Source organism: Heterocephalus glaber, unplaced genomic scaffold (genome assembly GCF_053883595.1).
Source record: "Heterocephalus glaber isolate CG9 unplaced genomic scaffold, H.glaber_assembly_v1.0 deba00001447, whole genome shotgun sequence".
Classification (NCBI taxonomy): Eukaryota; Metazoa; Chordata; class Mammalia; order Rodentia; family Bathyergidae; genus Heterocephalus; species Heterocephalus glaber.
In genome coordinates, this window is record NW_028258299.1 from 7503065 (window position 1) to 7520663 (window position 17599).

The window sequence follows — 17599 nt, forward strand, 5'->3', positions numbered from 1 at the left end:
GGATGCTATAATCCCAGCACGTGAGAGGGTGAGGCAGGAGGATGGCTGAGAGTCTGAGGCCAGTCTGGCTGCATAGTGAGTTCAAGGTCAGCCTAAACTACATAGGGAGACCCTTTCTTGATCTACCTCCCAAAAAAAGAAAGAAGGAAAAATTGATAGCTTAATAATTTAAGTTTAAAAAGTAGAATTATGCAAAAAACATTGGCTGCACCATCAGACACAGGCATGTAAGAAGCTGACCCATGGATGAATTGGGGGACCAGGGATCTGGATCAGGGAGAAACATCCCTTTAACTGTGCACCTTTTAAAAAGGTTTGGTCAGGCTGGGGATTTAGCTCAGTGGTTCCAGCACCTGCCTCACAAGCGCAAGGTCCGGAGTTCGATCCCTGATACCAAAAAAAAAAAAAGGTTTGGTTTCCTCTCTCTCTCTTGCTCTCTCATCACGTGGCAAGACCCTGCCTCAAACTGAAATATAAAAATGGGCTGGGGATGTAGCTCAGTGTGATGTCCTGGCTTCAATTCCCATATCAAAAGGGAAAAACAGGAAGAGGTGGACACATACCACGATGGTCCTAGACTGTCTTTGAGGGGACCCAGAGAGGGCCCAGCCTGGGCCAGAGCGCAGCTCCAGTCCAAACACACCTGCTCTGGTGTGTGCCACGCCTGGGCTGCAGGGGGCTGGGCAAGAGACCCTGAGGGCATCACAGCCAACAGGCCCCTGGGGAGACAGCCCATCCGGGAGAATGGGGTCCCTGACAGTGGGGATACTAGCCTGTCCTTGTCCTCGGGCTCCCCAACTTCTGCAGGCCCCTCCCACAGGCCCAGCTGAGTGTGGACTTCTGTCTCTGAGCATCTCCTGGAGCCAGGCCACCGAGAACGGGCAAGACAGGCACCTGCAGGACTGGCCACAGAGCTGCATGCCACTCTGTGGGAGCCCACGGCCACTGCAGCCAGCTGAGCCCTGCTGCATCATCCTCCTGGCCTCTCATGGTCGAATAAGTCTTTTTTTGCTGGACTTCTAGGCCAAGAACAATTGTGTCACTGCCCTCTTGAATTTTATCTCAACTCGGATTTTTTGTTGTTTTTGACACAGGGTCTCACTATGTACGTAGTTCAGGCTAGCCTTGAACTCCAGGCAACCCTCCTGCCTCAGCCTTCCGAGCACTGGGATTACAATCTTATGCCACCACACTCAGCTTTGACTCAGGTTTTTGTGCAGCTACTGACCACCACACTCTGGAGGTGGCACAGGGAAGCCATACCAGTAGTTTATGTGTGGAACTGACGTTCTAATGGGGAACCCAACCCCACAGCTGGTACCAAAGGGTCGCAGGGAGACAGGAAGGAGACTGAGCTGATTCTGGGCTGGGCAGGACTTTCTGAGGAGGTAAATGGGGTTCAACTGGGGGACCTGGAGAGGGAGAGCTGTGGCCAGGCCCCGTCAGAAGGACTTGGTGGGCTGGGAATGGGAGAGGTGACCATGGGCCTGGGTGCGGGTCCTGAGCTGGGTGGGACTGGACACTGGGGGTCTTCTGCACTGCGGTGCAAACAGGATTCAGCAGCAGGGTCCCATTCGCCACCCCCATCCCCTGGCACATGCCTTGCGGTGAGAGGAGAGGCCGAGGACACGGGCCTGGAGAGCCTGGAGGAGCCCGTTGGTGGCTCCCCCAGAAGTCAGCTTTCTGAGGCCTGGAAGCCTCCTGTGCAGCCACATCCCCGAGGCAGGAGTGCTGTGGGCCTGGAGCCCGAGGGAGGGGATGGGCGAAGGACTCGTTGGGCTTCCTGACCCTGGGCAGTCAGGCCCTCACGGTTCATCACCTCAGCCAGGGACCAAGGCCTCCCGGCTGCTGCCCTTCTGGGCACCCTCCCCTCCAATATACGGGAATGAGCGCAGAGCCAGGGCACAGTCAAAAAAGGAAAGGCGCAGGCTGGAAATTCAGCGGGGCCAGGAATGGGAGGAGCTGGGGACCTTGGCCCTGGCCTGGTGCAGAGCTCTGCAGCGGGGGGTGGCGTGGAGAGGGACCCGTGACCGTGGCCATTGGGTGGCCCATTGGCCTGGCAGGCTGACTTCATAGCCCAGGACCGCCGGAGCAGCGTCCCAGGCTCACATTCCATGCTGAAGAGCTCCTCTCCGGGGCCTCGATTGGCGCCGATGTCTTTTTAGGAACCAAGGCTCTAATTTTAGCGGCCCGGCCTTTGACACCTTCTCGAAATAGCTCCCTGTTTTCTCTTGTGCCCCTGCCTCTTCCTTGGAGGTGAAGCCCCTGCATCCCCGTGACCCTGTGGGTGAACACAGGCCCCAGCCTTGTACGGGCCTCGCCGGAGGGACCCGGGCACTGCTGGGACTGTGAGGCCAGACCCACACTTCTGGCAAAGGCAACTCAGAACGCCCATGGTGGCAGGGGACCTGGGTGGCAAACCCAGGCAGAGCTGGGGATGGCCATGTCCTCTGTGTTGACTGGCCATGCTCGGGCTTAGCAGGCTTTCCTGTGACCCAAATCTAGGCCGCCAGCCCTGGAAACCAAGGTCTCCTCACTAGCGCGAGCCTCTGCCTGCAAAATCAAGGATGAGCTGGCAGCATGGGCCAGGGGAGCCTCCCTCTCCTTCTGTAGGTTTTGTGCCATCTTGTACCAACAATGACAAGTGCCCAGCTGGTCCTAGTACTTGCTAGGGTGCCAGGTGCTTCCCAGGCACAATTTTTGTTTGTTTCTTTTTTTTGAGACAACATCTCCCTGTGCAGTCCAGGCTGACCCCAAACTTGCAGTGATCCTCCTGCCTCAGCCTCCTGAATTCTGGGATTACAGGTGTATGTCACCACACCCAATCACAATTCCAATGAAGGAACTTGGGAAATCTGGCCCTTTGCTTTGCGTTTGTGGTTCTGAGTTCCTACCACACAAACACTCTTGCTCCCAGCCCCTCCCAAACCACTCGACCCACATTCTCCTACCAAGCAGCCAGAGGGCTTTTCCTGTTGCCCTGAGGTCACAAAGCAAGCCAGGGGTAGAAGGAGCCACTGCTCCAAAGGTGGCGCCTCCTAGTAGGAGGCTGATGGACAGTGGGAATTGATGGATCTGAGAGAAGAAATTGATGGGTCGCAAGATGTTTCCAGGAAACACCCAGGCGGCACTTCGGGGCCGGGCAGGCTTGGCCAGCAGCCCTGTCCCCAGGGCCCTTGTTCTCAGCAGCAGGAAAGGCTTTCTGAAGAGCCCCAGCAGTGAGCACAGGATCCAGCAGCCCCTCTCGCTGGGATCAGAGCCCCAGGCCCACATGCAGCCCCCTCCCCCCTGCTCCTCCCACGGGCTGCACCCTGAGACTGATGCTCTGGATGGGGTGGGGGGAGGCCTGGGGTCCCCGCCTTGATGGGCAGGCCCATGCTGCCAGCCAGAGGAGCAAGGCTTTGGGGAGCTCAGGCACCCCCAGCCTCAGACTCAGGGGAGAGGGCGGTGTGGCCACACAGGTGCTGCAGCCTTTGGAATCTACATTTGGTGCCAGGCGGGTGGGGACACACAGGCTGGAGGGGCACAGGTGCAGAGAGGGCTGAGCAGCCTGGGGACAAGGAAGAGTGGCCCTCTGAGCCTTCCCCATGCCTGCAATTCAAAACACCAAAATAATAACAACAATGATAATAATAATGCTGGGATTGCAGCTGCCCCTCAAGTCACAGGCTGGAGGAGTCTAGCGGAGCCAGCCAGGTGACAAACAGCTCCTGACCCTCACTCGGCCCAGGTGCTGGGACCCTGCAAGGCACTGGGGGGACTGTGAGTACGAGCACAATAAGCGTGCCAGAGCCCTGTCGTGTGTTGTCAGATACGGCAGTAAATTCTTACAACTTTTATGAAAAATCTGATTTTGTAATGTTGACACCCAGTGAGTTATGCAGCAATGGCAGTGGTTCTTTTATTATTATTATTATTCAGGGTCTCATTGTGTAGTTCAGGCCAGTCTTGAACTCACTATGTAGCCCAGGCTGGCCTTGAACTCGAAGCAATCTTCCTGCCTCAGCCTCCCAAGTACTGGAATTATAGGTGTGCACCACCGTGCCCAGCTAGTGGCTGTAGATTTAAACTGGGGTGTCTCTGAATCCAAAGCGGGTAACCTTGACACTTCAGTGTCTGCGGAAAGAGAGGTGCAGCAGCCTACAGGACCGGAAGCCCCTTTCCCCAAGAGGGCTGACCCCCACCCCCTGCCCCATCACCTGAACTCCCAGCTTCCGGCTCTCAGCACCCACGAAAGCTACGGTGGAGATAAGCTCACTGAGGTGCTAATGGGCATGTGACACCCCAGCCTGCAGACTGGCCGTGGAATGCAGAGAAGGAGACAGTGCCGTGGTGTCTGTGATGGGCGGATTCCAATGTCAGCGCCTCCAGGCCACCACGCCCTCTGCAGGCTCCCTGCAACCCAGCCGCTCCCCTCCAAAGCATCCTGGAATTGCCATGGTTTGCCTACTTTGGGGTCCCCAGCCCTGAAATCTGAGACCCTCACCAGGGTCTCCTGGAACACCACGAGGTCCTCTAGCAGGGGTCCCAGGGGAGCCATGTGTGGCCGGAGATGGCTCCCCAACCACTCAGCCACCACTGGCGGGCTCCAGCCTCCAGGTGCCAGGACCCCAACGTGCATGGAAACACCTGCCAGTGTCACCCATGGCCCAGTGCCACCCTCCCCAGTCCCATCAGTCACTGCTGCTTCCAGACCTGGGCTGACCTGTCCCTAACCCCGACTTTGCTGCCCCTTCCTGGATCCGGACGCCCAGAGCACACAGTGTGCTTTGGCCACAGCCTGCCTTTCCGAGGGAATGGAACAGAAATCTTCCCTCCAGGGCTGGGCTGTAGGGGGAGTTTAAATCAGAGATCTCATATCAACATTATGTTGCTGTTTTGCCAAGGAATTATTTTTTAAGTGAAGTGGAATTTCCCTCCAGCTTTTCTGTGAGAGATGCAGAAGAATCCCAGCACTCCGGGAGGCTGAGCCAGGAGGGTCGCAAATTCAAGCCCAGCCCTCGAGGTAATGTGCTCAAGTCCCCCCATAAGGGACATCAGTGTGACCGTCAGCCCATCCAAAGTCTGCCTTCCTAGAAGCTCAACTCTGTCCTCACCTAAGGAGCCAGATAGCCCCAAATCCCGAGCCCATGCTAGGCTCTGCCTGCCGACAGAGGCCTGTGTAAGATGGGGGAACCGACACTCACCAGTCACTTGCCATGGCTTGGCACTTTCGTACTGTGACCATTTAACCCCGATGCTGACCTGAGCTATACCTGCCCTTAGCCCATTTTACTGATGAGTAAACTGAAGCTCAGAGCCATGAAGAAACTCGCCCAAAGTCACAGGCACAGCTGGGATTTGATCCCTTATAAGAGTTTCCCTGCCTCACCTACCAGCCTGAGGTGGAGATGGAAACAACGTCAACCTGGTGTCAACCTGCACCACTGCTTAATCTTCCCTCATCTGCCCAGCTGCACCTTCCCAAACCCAGCAACCAGCAGGCTGTCACCAAGGTGAGGCGAGAGCCTTTGGCGCCACCTGCTGGAAATAAAGTGGCAGCATCCTCCTGAGTGAGCCAAGACCAAGCCAGGCAGGGGACCCTGGGTTCTCAGGGCATTAGTGCCGGTCCTTGGTCCTGTGACAGGTGTGCACATTCTTCCTGCAAGAGCAATGTCCAGCTGCCTGAGGAAGAAACTACCCCTGTTTATGCTGAGTCCCACATTTTCATAACTATGGTGCAGATAATATCCCCCCTCTAGCTTGGCTTTTCTGCCCGAGCTGTCAACACAGCCTCTGCTGAGGGGCTGCTGGGGTGACGCTGGCTCCAGGAACCAGGGGAGGCAAAGGGATGACCAGGGCTCCCAATAGCTAACACATTTCAAGCGTGTCCCATGTTCTAAGTCATGTCCCCGGCACAGCGTACATAGCACAGTCTGGTGGACACTCGCTTCGACCTTGGGGGAGGAGGGGGAAGACTTGTACCCAATGTTTGTGGTCTCCAGGACTAGGGGGCCACCTTCCGTGGGTCCCCTTGACGTCTTCTGCCTCTTAGGACAAAGAAAGAGGCTGGGTAAGTGAGCAGTCCATGGGAGCCAGGGCTCCCATCCCAGCATAAGCCAGCTTCCCATTGCTTTGACAAAATTCCTGAGATAGCAATTTAAAAATAAGAAAATATGTTTGCTCATGGTTTCAAAGGGATCAGTCCATGGTTGGTTGGCTTCATAATTTGGGGGCCTGAACAAACCCCAGGGACCCAACTCCCTTCCACTAGACCAGGGATGGCGAACCTTTTGGAGCTTTCAATGACAACAAATAGCCCGCGGTGGCACCTGTGCCATAGGTGTACCACCACCGTACTAGGCCCTGCATCCTAACAATGCTACCACCTCCCAAGAGTGCCGTGGGCCTTTGCAGGATGCTGAAGATCCAATTACGGCACCTGGCTGCCATGGACCAGCAGTGTGATCGTTAATGAGTTCCTTAGCCTCTCTGAGCCTCAGTTTTCCCATCTCTGGCCTAGGGGTTGTCATAGCACTGACCCAGGGGTCCTGGTTCCCCAGCTGGCACAAGCAGAATGATAGTGGTGTCGAGCCAGGCATGCATGGTGGCATGCTCTTGTAAGCCCAGCACTCTGGAAGGCTGAGGCAGGAGGACTACAAGTTCAAGCCCATTCTAAGCAACTTAATGATTTAGCAAGACCCTGTCTCAGACAAATTTTAAAAAGTGCTGGAGATGTAGCTCAATGTGAACACCCACAATTCCATCCCCAGTACCACAGAGCAGAGACAAAACTTGCTCAAGGGCCGAGAATTCAGCTCAGTGGTTCTGTTGCCTGCCTCACAAGTGCAAGGAGCCAAGTTTGATCCCCGAGACTAAAAAAAAAAAAAAATAATAATAATAATAAAAACTTGCTCAAGAATAATAGCCAGTATCAGTTCTGTTTGGTGACTGGTTGTCACAGTAAAATTTGGGGAGGGGGAGTCCTTGGGATTGGACCCAGGGCCTACGTCATACTAAGATTCTGATGTACCACTGCGATACACTCTCTAGGCCCACCAATTTTTTTTTGAAAAAAATTTTATAGTGCAGGTTGACCTTAAATTCACAGCAATCCTCCCACCTCAGCCTCCCAAGGACTGTTCCAATTTTGCAGTATCCATGGACTCCTTTCTCCAACAGCTTAGACAACAATGGGCAATCTTGGGGTTTCCCCAAGAGTTCCATGGTTGCTGTCCAACCCCACTCGAGCCAAACCTTAGAGGAGACTTAGGCCCCATCAGTGATGAATTTAGTCCCCGGGGTAAGAAACAGCCCAGCCGAGTGATGGCAGGCGTGGAAAGGCCTCCCTTGCTGCCATTTGCATCTTTCATACTTGGGTTTAAAGTACACCAGCTCAGTTCCCCAGAATCCACTCCTTCATGGATGGAAACTCAGTGTCCAGGGTTGGCAGAAGGCTGGGGCCGTGAGCATGGTTAACAGCCTGGTAATGAGCCAGTGTGGAAGGAAAAGTCGCTGAATTGGTGCCGAGCTTGCTGCCTTCACCAGTGCCGGGCCACTGCAAAGACAGCAGCAAAAGGGCAGGTGGCGTCTCCGCTGTGGAGAGAACAGTGCCCTGAGGATAGTTCCTGAGGGTCTGGGAGGGGCTGGGCACTGTTCTAGGTGCCTGGAACGCATTTTTGGACTAAATAGATTCAGGGAAGCTCAGATTCGAGGGCACCAAGTGGAGAGTTGCTCCATTGCCAACGTGGACAGCGTGCAGGGGCAACTCTGATGGGACAAAGACATGGCCTGGAAGTTGACCATTGACATCATGGAACAGCAGGGCATGGTAGTGCACTCGGGAGGCTGAGGCAGGAAGATTGCCCCAAGTGTAAGGCCAACCTGGGCTACACAGCAAGACCCTGTCTCAAAAACAAAACAAAAGCTCTGGTTGTATAGCTCAGTGCACAACCCCTGGCTTCAATCTCCAGTACAAAAAAAAAGCCACGGTGATACACGCCTGTAATCCAAGTACTCTGGAGGCTGAGGCCGGATGATCACTGTGAATTGAAGGCCACATCCTATCGAGCTACATAGTGAGTTCAAGGCCACACTGAAATAGATAGCAAGACCATGTGTCAAAAAAAAAGCAAACCTAAAACAAAAATTAAACAGTAAAACCTAAACAAACAAAATATGGCTGAGAAAGAATCACAGCTCCTGGCATCCCGAGCCATCCCTCCTCCCCGGGAGACCCTGTGTAGTCAGGAGCTGCTGCACTCCACAGGATGGAGGTGTCTGCTGAACTGAACAGTTACAGAGAGCAGCAAGGTTGGCCAAGTGCATGCAGTGGCTGTGATGGATAAAGACAACAGCGAGCCTCCTTCATGTCCTGCCCGGGCACAGAGCACATGTCCAGGCCTCTGCCTCCCTGGCTAAGCAGGAACACTCTTCACCAGGCACAGCCTCACCCCGGGTGCTCTCTCCCTGTACATCCAGGACCCCTGGTCAGCCCAGCTTCCCCGCAGCACCTGATCCACCCCAGAGCCTCAGCCCCCTGGAACCTCACCTGCACCCAAACCCCCAACCCCTCTCGAGCTGTCGCCGGCCCCAAAACACCTGCCACCTCCCATGGGGCACTTTTTCCCCCTCCACAGGAGCCCTATACCAGGCTTGTTGAACCCGAACATCCCCGGTGGTTTCCAGCTGTGTGTGAATAGAAGCGGAGGTCCCACCGGGATCCCCGTGCCCCACAGATTCCTCGGGGACCAGCAGGAGCGGCGTGACAGCTGGATCTGGGGTGCTTCCTAAAATCCATCATGCCTGGCCTTCGCCACTCTGGCAGGGACTTCTGAGATACGCAGACTAAGTTACCCACCACTAAACTGATGTAAACAGGAACGTGAATCTGCTGCCAGGCCACCTCACGAACCCCAAGCCATGCCCCCCACACACACACTGGCCCAGGCTGGTCTTCAACGTGTGATCCTCCTGCCTCTGCCTCGCAGAATGCTGCGATTAGGACCCCTGAGGCTTTTATTGTGCCCACTCCTCCATAAGGTTGATGGCTGGGTCTGGGTGAATGGTGAGCGGTGAGAACGCAGCAAAGGAGGCCCTGCCGCCTCACCCTGGCTGGGGAGACAGTTCTGCTCACAATTTCGGGGCGCCTGGACTGGGATGCATCTGATGATCTGGATCCAGCATCCATGGGGGTCCCCGCTGGAGGGGAGGCCAGGTTTGCTTTAACAGACCCCAGCGGGCCTGCCCTGGAGAGCCCCAGCCCCAGGCAAGGGGAGCTGAGACCCGCAGGTTCTCGGCACCGGGTCCCTGGAGGCCAGGAGAAACACGGTGATCCCTGATCTCCGAGGGGACCCCTGGGTCCGAGGGCGGCCTTGTCCGCGGTGCTGAAACCCGGCCCTCAGAGGGTCCTGCAGAGGCCCCGCCCCACGCAAGACTCAGCAGGGCTCCCACCCCTTCCCTGCCTCTGCCATCCAGTGGTCTCTGGCGCTCCCTGAGCAGCTCTCACAGCCCTCACATCAGCACGTGGACCTCTGAAGTCAGGGCCTCCGCCACTGAGCTACACCCGCAGCCCTTGTTAAATCTAGTTTTGAGACAGGGATCCCTCAATTGCCCAGGCTGGCCTCCTACCTCAGCATCTCCACGTAGCTGGCATGACAAGGCAAGGCAAGCACACTTTTCCTGACTCCTGTGTACCCTTGTTCCATGTTCTGTGCTTCTCAGGTCTGCCTTCTACTCTTTGTGGGCTTGCTTGTTCGTTTGGACATTGTCTTGCTCTGTAGTGCAGACTGGCCTGGAACTCACTATGCAACCCAGGCTGGCCTCAAACTCTTGGCGATCCTCCTGCCTCAGCCTCCTGACCGCTGGGATTCTAGGTGTGCACCGCCACACCCAGCCCTCACATACTTTAATATGCATCTTATTAACTTCTAGTTTATTTTCATCTTTATTTTTTTTTTGTGGTATTGGGGATTGAAACAAGGCCCTTTGCATGGAGCTACATCTCCAGCCATTCCCATTTTAAAATTTTTTAAAATTTTGAGATAGATTGGCCTCCAGTTTATGATCCTCCTGCCTCAGGTTCCAGAGTGCTGGGATTACATTGAGTACCACCACACTGGGCTTGAAACTTTGTATCTAGCATAATTATTAGCCCTTTGCTACATTTATTGCAAGTAATGATGCCATGGGTGCTGGGGTCCGGGTCTAGATTTTTGTTCACGATGAACAAAGAATTGGATGTGGCATGAAGTGGTAAAGAAAAAGCAGCACAGTTTAATGAAGTTTAATTAGCCAATGACAGGCTGAGTGAGTGGGCTCATGCTGATGGAAAGGAAAATGGCACCAGCACTGAACATGTTGGGTTGAAGAATTTAAAATGCTGGGCCGGGTCTAGTGCATCTCCCAGTGGGTCTTTCGGAGCATGCATGACAAAATGATTGACAGGGTGCTGAGTCAGGTCAGCTGTGTCTACGGTGCATGTCCTCAGCCACAATTCACTCTGCAGTAATTGGATGTATGAGATGCAGTCCATTTGCATGAACCTTTAATGAGCTCCAAGTGAAGAAAGGTTACTGTAGGTCGTGCCGGAAAATCTGGCACACATGTGTCTTAGCTTGGAACTTCAGAATCATCCAAGGTGGGCCCAGAAGTCTTTCTTATCTCTGCTTCCGGGTAGTAGGGCATTGCCAAGGTTCAGGTGAGTGGAAGGGACTGGTACTGAGGATTGAACCCAGAGCCTGGAGCTCGCCAGGTAAGTGTCCTACCACTGAGCTACACACCCAGCCCTCATGTCTATGGTTTTGCTTTATTACTTTTGACATATAGAATTTTAAATTATCAGCTATATTTATAAAAACATTGCTGTTTTTCAGGTTTTTATTGTGGGAAAACACACACAACGTAACATTTACCATCTCCTGAGGAGTACAGTTGAGTGGTGCTTCCATGTGAATGTGTCCCCCTGAAACGCATGTGGTGGAACTTAATCCTCAAATGCAAATGTTAATGTGTTTGAAAATGAGGTCTTTGGGATGCATTAGGAGTCCTTCAGGAGGAAACTCCTCACACACAAAAAATCAAGTAAAAATTAGGCTGAAAAAAAATTAGTCTGGGGATTTAGGTTTGATTCTGTCTCATGATTTTGAGCTTTCAGTCCAGACTCGCTGACCTCCTGGTCTATTAGGAACCCCTGAAACATTACTGGGAACCTCTGCAGTAGGCTCCACTCTCCTGCTCAGTGTACAATGCAAGGCTGAAGAAAGTAAAACTAAAAGACAGAATTAAGAGAGACAGAAAGCGGAGAGCCAGGACGGCCAATGCTGCTTCATTAGCAAAGGTGCTGGTCTGTTCAAGCCATTAATTTTTATTAGTAATCAACTGGGGTAAAGGTGAGCTACATGTGAGGTGCGACTATGTGCAGGGACATGCAGTCCTGCGGTTTCTATGGAAACTAGTGGAAGCCAGGCTTGTAAAGGCCAAGACAAAGCATTCTCGAATTAGGAACAGAATAGACAAAATATATGGTTTTAATCAGAACCTTGTCCTTCTAGTTAGGAAAGTTTGAATTGTGGGAACGGAATTTGGGTGGGAGTTACTCTGACCTCAGCATGTAGGCTTCAGCTGGACTTCTATAAACTAACTGTGGGGTTGGCTCTTCCCAGCCTGCACTGCTTGCAGCCTGCTTTGGGCATAATCAGTATTACAGTCTCCCACGGTGGTCAGGTCTGAGGAAGGGGTGGGGAGGGGTGGATCCCATGGTTCCCTTCAAGGACACAGCCCCAGTGACCCAACCCCCCCCACACACTAGGCCCCACCTCTTGGCTTCTAAGTCTCCCATCTCCTCCCATTCCCCACCCTGGGGACAATCCAGAGCCAACAATAGCAACTTCTCTCCTTGGGATTCAATGTGGGCCAAGGTCACACATAATGCAAAATCATCTCACAGGACTGGTGTGGTGGTGCACACCTGCAGGCCCAGCACTAGGGAGGCTGAGGCAGAACTGCCATGAGTTCCAGGCCAGCCTGGGCTACTCCACAGACCGTGTCTCTAATAACCAAAAAAAGACCTGGGGATGAAAGGGACAAACTCCCACCTCCCTATCCTTTGATAAGGGCATTAATCCCATCCATGGGGGGTAGCATCCTCATGACCTAATCACCTCCCAAAGCCCCACTTCTTTTTTTTTGGGGTACCGGAGATCGAACTCCGGTCCTTGTGCTTGCACAGCAGATGGCGAAACCACTGAGCTAAATCCCCGGCCCCAAAGCCCCACTTCTTCATACCATCCTCTTGGGGGATAAGTCCCAATGTGAATTTAGCTAGGACCTCACCACTCTGGGCATAACAAGGGGTAGGAGACAGCTGGTGCTGCTGAGGGCTCCCCAGGGAAGGCAAAGTCTTCCTGGGCCGGGTCTGGGGCTCAGGTGGAGAGCGAGGCTTCCCGTGGAGAGGGAAGAGAGGCTGGGGCTGGTGGGTCAGGGCAGGGCTCTGCTCTCTTTCATCCGCTTGGGGTGGGCCGTGACCCCCAGGCCGCGGTTTTCCTAGCAATTCAGCTGCCTCAGGGCAGGTGCTGAGGAGATGCACCAGGGCTGTCTGGGTTGCCGAGGATGGAGGGAAGGGGGCAGCAGCAGGGTGACAGAATGGGGGCCACCTGCTCCCTTTCCTGCATTGCCACAGAGTCGGGTCTGCTCCTCCCCCTTCCCACCCACTCCCATTTCCCCGGTGCAGCCCCCTCCCCTGGACCGAAGCTGTCCTGGGGCTCTGGGCCTTTAGTCTCCCTGCCTCCCGGGCCACGTCCCCGTGACTGTCCTGTGTGACACCCAAAGGACTCTGCAGCCTCCCCTTTCCTTGACGCCTCTCGGGGAGCGATGCAGCAGGCTCTGCCTCCCTGCAGTTTCTCTTCTGCGCCCTGCGCCCCCCTCTTCTCCCAGCTCCTCTTGCAGCCCCACCCCAGCTTCCCCGACCTCCTTCCCAGGCCGGAGGGCCCCGCGCCCCGACTTCCCGCCCGGATCTCTGTTTATCCCCTGCCCAGCTTCCTAATGCTGCGTCCCGGTGTCCCCGGATGCGGAGAAGACTGCAAGGTGACGCTGTGCATCCCTGCAGCCCATTTCACTTAATGACTTTAACGTATTTATGCTCAGCCCCCTTTTTTAGGTGCAAAAGAAATGTTTTGGAGGCCCATCAAAAAGTAAAGTTAAATCGCCACGCCTGCCTCACAAGCATAAGGTCCTGAGTTCGATCCCCGGTACTGAAAAAAAAAAAAAAAAAAAAAAAGTAAAGCCAAAGCCTTTCTGGTTGAACTAGGTTCCGGTCTTGTGCCCGTCGCCTGCCCTCCGTTCTGCTCCCTAGCGGTGGCCCGGCGCCCAGCGCGAAGCTGCAGCTACTATTTAGGGCATTTCCGGAAACCAGAGCCACGGGGTGGAGACTCGTTTGCATGCCCATAATGCCTTGTACACCAAGTAATTTCCCGCTGTAAAAATCACAAGATTCTCCTTTTGTCTTTGAGAAATTTCTTTCCAAAATAATATTTAGGATTAGAATTATCTGAGTAATAGGCAAAAGTCAATAACACCTTATGGAAAATAATCACCATTAGAGTGTTAGGAATAGCACTTACCCGAGGACTGTGTGCCGAAAACGTTAAGTATACTCTGGTTTCTCTTCAGATCGTATAAATCTTTCGCCTTTTACTAAAGATTTCCGTGGAGAGGAACAACTCTGAGTCTTAACCCAATTTTTTGAGGCCTTGCATTTGCAAGGCTATATAACCAGGTTATAAAAATAGAACAAGCATTGTGAAGTGAGCTATAAACGTGATTTGGCTCTAGAAAACAAAGTTTCACCTTGAAATACTGTGTAAAAAGATTTACAGAGGCACTTAGCTGTATTTGTCTTGAAGTGTCTTATTTAAAATTGGGCAGTTTTTTAAGTGAGTTTACTGACTTAAAGGCTGTAAGTGTGGGCTGCTGAGTGAGAAGGAGAAAGTCTTCCTGGAGTTTTAGCTTCTCTTTCTAGCTTTGTCCTTGTGGTCGGTGTTTTGAGTGGAGCAAATCTTTCCAAGCCCTGGGAGGTGGCCGGGGAGGTGTTTCACGTCAATGAAATAATAGTGCCTGGGAATACAAAATGACCAATGGAAATGCAGCTATTAGCTTGTTTTTCGGTACGTTGTGTTTGTGAGGTGAGAGGGGCAACAAGTCAGGGGGTGAAAGAGTTGTGTTATCTGTGTATATAGAAATGCTGCAGGATAGAGGTGATGGTTATCTGCTGCAAGCATGAAAAAAGATGGAGTTTTAGTTAAAAGTAATTTTTTAAAACATGGTAATGCTGGGGATGGTGGCACATGTCTGTAAACCCAGCAGCACCAGGGAGGCTGAGGGGGGAGGATCTCTGAGATCAAGACAGGCCTGAACAACATAACAAGACCCTGTCTCAAATTGCCCCCTCCAAAAAAAGCCCCCCAAATCCAGTAGCTGGTGTGGTGGCAGCTACTAAGGACCCTGACCCAGAAGGATCACAAATTCAAACCCAGCCTGGGCAACCTAGGAAGACCCTGTCTCAAAATAAAACATAAACGGGGGGTATGTGAAAAAAAAGTTAAAATAAGTTTTGGGAATGGAGCTTACGGGGTGGGGGGGACGGGGGTTGGGGGGGGGGCACGGGGGTGGGGTGTGGGGAGGGGGGAGGGGGTGTGGGGGAGGGGCGTGGCAGGGGGGACGCGGCAGGGGGGACGCGTGGGGGAGGGGGACGGGTTGGGGGAGGGGGACAGGTGGAAGGGGGAGGGGGAGTGGGGGGATGAGGGGGATGGGAGGAAGGGGGGGAGGGGACACCTCCCAGGGGATGGTCTGTCTGTGGGAGTGGAGGAGGTGTCACCCAGATCTATCCATCCTGTCGCCTGCAGTGACAGCTGCTGTGGTTCTTTATACTATTAGGTCTGCCTTAGCATATGTTAAACATTATCCACATCAAAGAGTTTTAAATATATATATATATATATATATATATATATATTTTTTTTTTTTTTTTTTTTTTTGGTACCGGGGATCAAACTCAGGTCCTTGCGCTTGCCCAGCAGGCAGCAAAACCACTGAGCTAAATCCCTGGTCCCTTAAATATATTTTGAAAATAAATTTGTTGGGGGGAATTCATATTTTATGTAATAATTTATATGTTTGGGGTTTTTTTTGGTACCAGGGATCGAACTTGAGACCTTGTGCTTTCGAGGTGGGCACCAGAACCACTGAGTTAAATCCCCGGCCCAACATTTTATATGTTTAATTTTTATTTTTATTAGCCCACGTTTGTTTGCAGTACATGATAATTACATTCATTGTGGACTATTGGTGAATGTACAAAATTTTTCATTCCCCCTTCCCTTCCTCTCTTCTGAAAACAATTTGTAGCATGGCAATATGTGTTTCATTTAATTAATTAGATTAAATATTGGGGTCTAGTGACAAGTCTAATGGCTACAATAATATCAAAGTTGTGATGATCATAAGCAATATTTCAAGATTTCTGTGACAACTATAATGTGTCACGAACATATCTATGATTTCTACTTCAGATAGTGACATAAATGCCCATTAAGAATAGAAAGAGCCGGGGTCAGGGATTTAGCTCAGTGGCGCCGTGCCTCCTCCTAAGCACAAGGTCCTGAGTATGATCCCCAGCACCAAAAAAGAAAAAGAAGAAGAAAAAAGCAAATCTCTCCACTTCCTTCCACTCCCGGCATGGCCCCGAGTTCCTTTTACTTACTAGAAGTTCTGCTTAGTGACTTTCTCACTAAATTGTATTCTCAGAGAAGCCGCAACCTCTCATGAGCTTGTCAGTACTTGTGTTTTTGGTTTTTTTGGAGTTTTTTAGACAAGGTTTCCGTATGTAGTTCAGGCTGGCCTTGAACTCACAAAAATCTTCCTGCCCCAGCCTCCCAAGAGCTGAGATTACAGGCAAGTGCCACCAGGCCCAGCTTTTCCAGACTTGGTCATCTCCAGGACGTGCACTGAGTGGCACACCCACCCTTATGGTTCTGGGGCTGCAGGAGTAGGAGTCTCAAGGGTTAGAAGGGAAAGCTGCATCCTGCTGAGGCCCCGCCTAAGTGTCCGGAGCATTTCTACATACATTTTGGGGGAAAATCATCGCATAATTAAAGTATGACTATAGCTGTCTAAGGCCCTTGTTCAAGAGCTGGCTATGGCGTGTGGAAACTTAACTCTGTTATGACTCTGGTCATAGCTGAGGGCTCAATGGTCTGCGAAGCTGTGGTGCTCAGCGGTAAGGCAGCATTGGCTGAAGACGTCCTGGCTCCAAAGAGGGCAGGCGTAACACCAAGAGAAAGGTCTCACCTGGGGAGGGGCTCCTCCCTCATCTGCCTTGCTCACCCCAGCTACCCAGGTGCGAAGGGCTCCTTCCGCCCTCATCAGCATGAGATTTGCATCCCACAGGATCAGACATAGGATCATAGCCCCCCAAGGTCACCCCACTGGGTGTCGGTTGGTTCTGTATAACGGGGTGATAAATTCTCCTCTTTGGCTTTGTTTATTTTGTCTTAAAAAAAAAAACAGGAAAAAAGCAGTAAGAATTTTCTTTTTATCAGCTCCGCCTTCTTGGCTGAGTACAGAGAACACAAGAGGCAAAGGGGCAGGGAGGTGGCACCAGGAGGTCCCAGAAGTCCTGGGAAGGGCAAGGAGTAGACAGGTGGCCCAGCACATCCCTTGCAATGGGGAAAATGTGTGCAAAGTGACAACGAAAGAACAAGGTGGTGAAATGCTAACGATTCAGGAAGTGATATCAGAGATGAGATATGAAATATTATATCTCCTGATCTGTTATATGTCTGACGTCCCAAGCTTGTGTTCCCTCAAAATTGAAGAATGAATTCTAGGAACAACGGAAGTTAAGAATAGGAAGATACTTATTGATAGGATAGCTCCTGAGAGGCAGGAGAGGTCCTGAATGGGTAGCCGGGGACCCGGGGCTACAACTTGGACCACGGGCCTGATCAACCAATAAGGTTACAAGTACAGTCACTGAGGTAACGGCGATCCAGTGGGGAAACAAGTCACGTAAGCAAGTGTGGATGGAAAGAACAAAGATTCTCCCAGGAAGTGGTGGGTCCAGAGGTCCTGGTCACCCACCGGGGTGGCCGATGTCTATGCAGGCTTCATTAGGCCCAGCGTTTGTCCTGGGAGGAAGTATGCAGGTGTGGTCAGCTTGTCCTTATCCTGAGGCCTGGCCACCCACAGATGTGTCTCTGGTTGCCACTGTGGTGGTTTCACCTTTGTCCTGACCCTCGCTAGGACCTGGCCCTATCTGCCTGTAATATTTCTACCTAGCTCAGCTGTAATACTAGGCCCTCATAAGGATATCAATTCCTCCCCTCCCCATGGAGCTGCCCCACCTCCTGTCAACCTGACCCACTAGGACGTCTGTCCCTTGGGCCTGGTGCCAGCAGCTAAAGGTCAGCACCAAAATTACTTCAATTCATAGGAGCTCATGACGCACCCAGTTCCAAGTTCAGCAGTGAGTGGGAGTCACAAAGCACGGCTCCTGCTGCCTAGCAGCTTCCAGCTTAGTGGGACAAGTGGAGGGCAGGGCACAGTGCAAAGGACACCAGCTGTA

The 17599-nt window shown here is 52.5% G+C and overlaps 1 non-coding gene across 1 annotated transcript; it reads left to right on the top strand.

The window, feature by feature from the left end:
• Nucleotides 1-13627: 13627 nt before the first annotated feature.
• Nucleotides 13628-13743, top strand: LOC147827388 (U5 spliceosomal RNA). The gene has a single exon (XR_015452593.1). It is a non-coding gene; the product is annotated as a U5 spliceosomal RNA (small nuclear RNA).
• Nucleotides 13744-17599: the final 3856 nt, after the last annotated feature.